The following is a 5,943-nucleotide window of genomic DNA, read 5'->3' on the forward strand; positions in this document are numbered from 1 at the left end:
GCTACCTAAGTAGAATTCATAACATATCCAACTTTTTACAAAAATCTGGAAGATATTGTAAATTTTTGCCAAAATCTTAACATATTGCATATTTTGAAAATTCATAACATATCATACATACATTTAGCAAATTCTTAACATATTGTATGTTTAGCAAATTCAAAACATATCATTCGAAATGTACGAAATGAGTGATGGACGTCCACAAATGAATACATACCATACGAAATGTAACATATCATACTAAATTGAGTGTCTCGGATTTCCGTACAGAATAATACGAAATGCTCTGAGGCCAGGTTGGATGGGGATGTACTTTGAGATGAACTGCCACTCACACATTCTATCCTGAACAAAAATATAAATGCAACATGTAAAGTGTTGGTCCCATGTTTCATGAGCTGAAATAAAAGATCCCAGAAATGTTCCATATGCACAAAAAGCCTATTTCTCCCCCCCAAAATGGCACACATTTCTTTACATCTCTGTTAGTGAGCATTTCTCCTTTGCCAAGATAATCCATCCACCTGACAGGTGTGGCATATCAATCAAGAAGTTGATTAAACAGCATTATCATTATACAGGTGTACCTTATGTTCAAATCAAATAGTATTTGTTACATGCGCAGAATACAACAGGTGTAGACCTTAGTATAATGCTTACTTACAAGCCCTTAACCAACAACGAGGTTGAAAAAAAAATACCTAAAAAATAAATAGAGGAAACAAATAATTAAAGAGCAGCAGTAAAATAACAATAGCGAGGCTATATACAGGGGGTACAGGTACAGAGTCAATGTGCGGGGGCACCGGTTAGTCGAGGTAATATGTACATGTAGGTAGAGTTATTAAAGTGACTATGCATAGATAATAAGAGAGTAGCAGGGGGGCAATGCAAATAGTCTGGGTAGCCATTTGATTAGATGTTCAGGAGTCTTATGGCTTGGGGGAAGAAGCTGTTTAGAAGCCTCTTGGACCTAGACTTGACACTCTGGTACTGCTTGCCGTGCGGTAGCAGAGAGAACAGTCTATGACTAGGGTGGCTGGAGTTTTTTTAAACAATTTCTAGGGCCTTCCTCTGACACCGCCTGGTATAGAGGTCCTGGATGGGAGGAAGCCTGACCCTAGTGATGTATTGGGCCGTACGCACTACCCTCTGTAGTGCCGTGCGGTCGGAGGCTGAGCAGTTGCCATACCAGGCAGCGATGCAACCAGATGCTCTCAATGGTGCAGCTGTAGAACCTTTTGAGGATCTGAGGACCCATGCCAAATCTTTTCAGTCTCCTGAGGGGGAAAAGGTTTTGTCGTGCCCTCTTCACGACTCTCTTGGTGTGCTTGGACCATGTTAATTTGTTGGTGATGTGGACACCAAGGAACTTGAAGCTCTCAGCCTGCTCCATTACATCCCTGTCGATGAGAATGGGGTGTGCTCGGTCGTCCATTTCCTGTAGTCCACAATCATCTCATTGTTGGGGACAATAAAAGGCCACTCTAAAATATGCATTTTTTCACACAACTCAATTGTACAGATGTCTCAAGTTTTGAGGGAGTGTGCAATTGGCATGCTGACTGTAGGAACGTCCACCAGAGCTGTTGCCACAAAATGTAATGTTCATTTCTCTACCATAAGTCACCACCAATGTTGTTTTAGAGAATTTGGCAGTACGTCCAACCGGCCTCACAACCGCAGACCATGTGTAATCATGCCAGCCCAACTCCACATCCAGCTTCTATGTGTAATACATTAACAACATCATATTGCCATAGGCCTACTCAGCCTGGTCTCATAGACTAGAGCAAAGGCTTTCCAACCCTGTTCCTGGAGAGCTATCGTGCTGAAGGCTTTTACTCTAACCCTAACTAACAAGTTTTGCAAATTCGCAACAAATTGTACGAATTGCAATTTGTAACATATTGCAATTCATAGTATATCATACGAAATGGATGATGGACATCCACAAATTAATACACAAGTAATTTTTTACACAATTGTTTACAGACAGATTATTTCACCTATAATTCACTGTATCACAATTCCAGTGTGTCAGAAGTTTACATACACTAAGGTGACTGTGCCTTTAAACTGCTTGGAAAATTCCTGAAAATTATGTCTTTAGAAGCTTCTGATAGGCTAATTGACATCATTTGAGTCAATTGGAGGTGTACCTGTGGATGTATTTCAAGGCTTACCTTCAAACTCTGTGCCTCTTTGCTTGACATCATGGGAAAATTAATATAAATCAGCCAAAACCTCAGAAAAAATATTGTAGACCTCCACAACTTGGGAGCAATTTCCAAACGCCTGAAGTTATCACGTTCATCTGTATAAACACCATGGGACCACGCAGCCGTCATACCGCTCAAGAAGGAGACGCGTTCTGTCTCCTAGAGATTAATATACTTTGGTGAGAACAGTGCGAATCAATCCCAGAACAACAGCAAAAGAACTTGTGAAGATGCTGGAGGAAACAGGTACAAAAGTATCTATATCCACAGTAAAAAGAGTCCAATATCGACATAACCTGAAAGGCCGCTCAGCAAGGAAGAAGCCACTGCTCCAAAACTGCCATAAAAAAGCCAGACTACGGTTTGCAACTGCACATGGGGACAAAGATCGTAGTTTTTGGAGAAATGTCCTCTGGTCTGATGAAACAAAAATAGAACTGTTTGGCCATAATGATCATTGTTATGTTTGGGGGAAAAAGTGGGAGGCTTGCAAGCTGAAGAACACCATCCCAACCGTGAAGCACGGGGGTGGCAGCATCATGTTGTGGGGGTGCTTTGCTGCAGGAGACCCTGGTGCACTTCACAAAAAGATGGCTTGGTCGCAAAGGGGTCTTCCAAATGGACAATGACCCCAAGCATACTTCCAAAGTTGTGGCAAAATGGCTTAAGGATAGCAAATTCAAGGTATTGGAGTGGCCATCACAAAGCCCTGACCTCAAACCTATAGAACATTTGAGGGCAGAACTTAAAAAGCATGTGCGAGCAAGGAGGCCAACAAACCTGACTCAGTTACACCAGCTCTGTCAGGAGGAATGGGCCAACATTTACCCATCTTATTGTGGGAAGCTTGTGGGAAACTACCCAAAACATTTGACCCAAGTTAAACAATTTAAAGGCAATGCTACCAAATACTAATTGAGTGTATGTAAACTTCTGACCCACTGGGAATGTGCTAAAAAAATAAAAGCTGAAATAAATCATTCTCTCTACTATTATTCTGACATTTCACATACTGAAAATAAAGTGGTGATCCTAACTGACCTAAAACAGGGAATTTTTACTAGGGTTAAATGTCAGGAATTGTGAAAAACTGACTTTAAATGTACTTGGCTAAGGTGTACGTAAACTTCCGACTTCAACTGTATGTTTTATTGTGTCCTTCAAAAGAACATTCTTTCCTTAGCTCACTAAGAACTGAATGCACAATAGTGTAACTATTGTACCACATCAGAGGCCAGTAGGCTTACAGCTCCATTCTGTGTTATAGAGCAACTGTATTTATCAGATTTATAGTTAATACAGTACTGACTCATGAGGAATTTGGGAAGAGTGGAGCTATGCCTTTCATGTCTGACAGATCATGCCCTTCTGTTCTGTACTTTTGGAGAAATGGTTTTATTATTTCTGAGTCCTGGACTGAGGTAAGGACAGGCAGGGTATTTCACACTGTGGTACCCAATGTTCCCAAGGAACTTTGATACAGTTTCCCACAGTCAAACTCTGAGGGATCTTACAGGACGACTTGGAATTCATAATCCCCTTCTTGAAAAGAGAGGGAACCACAGAGAGTGAAATACAGTTGATTGCATTCTTCTATGGTATTGCAATGTATGTTACTTCTGACCAGGGTTTCCTGAAAGAGCTAACTGTACTGACTTAATAAACTATATCAATGAGTTCAATAAAGATTTTATAATAAAACATACAATTGAAGTCGGAAGTTTACGCACACCATCTGTGGGGATGTTTTTCATCGGCAGGGACTGGGAAACTGGTCAGAATTGAAGGAATGATGGATGGCGCTAAATACAGGGAAATTCTTGAGGAAAACCTGTTTCAGTCTTCCAGAGATTTGAGACTGGGACGGAGGTTCTGGGGATGTGGGGATGTTTTTCAGCTGCAGGGACTGGCTGACTAGTCAGGATCGAGGGAAAGATGAACAGAGCCAAGTAGAGAGATCCTTGATGAAAACCTGCTCCAGAGCACTCAGTACCTCAGACTGGGGCAAAGGTTCACCTTCCAACAGGACAACAACCCTAAGCACACAGCCAAGACAATGCAGGAGTGGCTTCAGGACAAGTCTCTGAATGTCCTTGAGTGGCCCAGCAAGAACCCGGACTTTAACCCGATTGAACATCTCTGGAGAGACCTGAAAATAGCTGTGCAGAGACGCTCCCCATCCAACCTGACAAAGCTTGAGGGGATCTGCAGAGAAGAATGGGAGAAACTCCCCAAATACAGGTGTGCCAAGCTTGTAGCGTCATACCCAAGAAGACTACAGGCTGTAATTGCTGCCAAAGGGGCTTCAACCAAGTACTGAGTAAATGGTCTGAATACTTAAGTAAATGTGACGTTTTTAATTTTTTTTAACATTTGCAAAAATTTTTGCTTTGTCATTATGCGGTATTGTGTGTAGATTGATGAGGGAAAAAAAGCAATTTAATAAATTTTAGAATAAGGCTGTAACATAACGAAATGTGGAAAAAATACACGGGGGCTGAATACTTTCCTAATGTACTGTATGTGTGTTTGTTCTGGACATGATATAGCCTACCAATGTTAGACCAAACCGGCTATGGAGAACTCCACTATGCTGCTGACATGACCCTCCAAAAGTCAAAGGGGAAGTGGTGAATGATATTTCAGCAAATGTATGCCTCATTACTTTAGTTGGAAAAGATACTGACACACATCTCCCAGCAACTCTGGGAAGATGTCCAAGGCTGACACCTAGGGAGGCTAAATATTTTCCCTGTCTCGCAGCATCATCTGTCCACATTCACACCAACAGAGACCTCAAGAGCAGCAACCAGCTGTTCAGTTGCATGAAACCAATCAGGGTGAGAGGGTCTGTTGTTGAAAACAGAGCCGCCCCACGGGTGAATAAACGCCCGTGTTTGCTCTGCCACCAGGTTCCGAGAGCCCCAGATTAAAGGGCACAGTCTCACAGCATGACTCCTTTCAGAGTCCAATCTGGATTCCTGCTTGGATTAGTTTGAGTTGTTTAGCTCTGCAACATTATGCTGTATGATGAAAAATTACACACAGAGGTGTCTATCATATCACATCTGAAAACAGCTCTTTCAACATGGCTATCGCATACATTGCTTTAATGGTTGTTCTTTTGGCCCAAATGTGTGAGTCAGTCTCTGGTCTACCCCTGACCTGAGGCCTACATTTCTGTAGGAAAGTTCCCACCCAGTTCTTCGGGTCATTGTAATGACATTATAAACGTTTATCACAGTGATCTCCCTGGTGAGTGGAGTCATGAAAAGCCGCTCTCCTGACTGGCTTGAACCAGTGTGAACCAAGTGGACTTGACGTTTGGTTATGGGAGCACAGCCAGGGGCGAGAGGTGAGCTATTGAGAGAGCTACTTAAAATGAATTCAGGGTGTTAAGGGGTAACAGGAGAAAGCCGGGCAAGGCTATTTTTATGAGGCCAGTATCACACGCACAGCGGCTAAGAGAAAAGGGGATTACTGTACAGCCTGTGAAGTGGTTCTGATATTGGGAATAACATAGTTCCTCGCCAGAGTAGGATAGCATTTGGCTGAAGCCAGAGTAAGATTTAATTGCCTGGGTTCTCTGCCACCAAGAAAACACTGGAATGTTGTAAGTGAGGGTGTGTTATCAGGACTCTGATCTGGAAACCATCATGGAAATCAAAGGGCAAGACATTAAGGACATTACACAGACACAATAACACATTCACACCTT

This window comes from Oncorhynchus mykiss, chromosome 23 (genome assembly GCF_013265735.2).
Source record: "Oncorhynchus mykiss isolate Arlee chromosome 23, USDA_OmykA_1.1, whole genome shotgun sequence".
NCBI classification, from domain to species: Eukaryota; Metazoa; Chordata; class Actinopteri; order Salmoniformes; family Salmonidae; genus Oncorhynchus; species Oncorhynchus mykiss.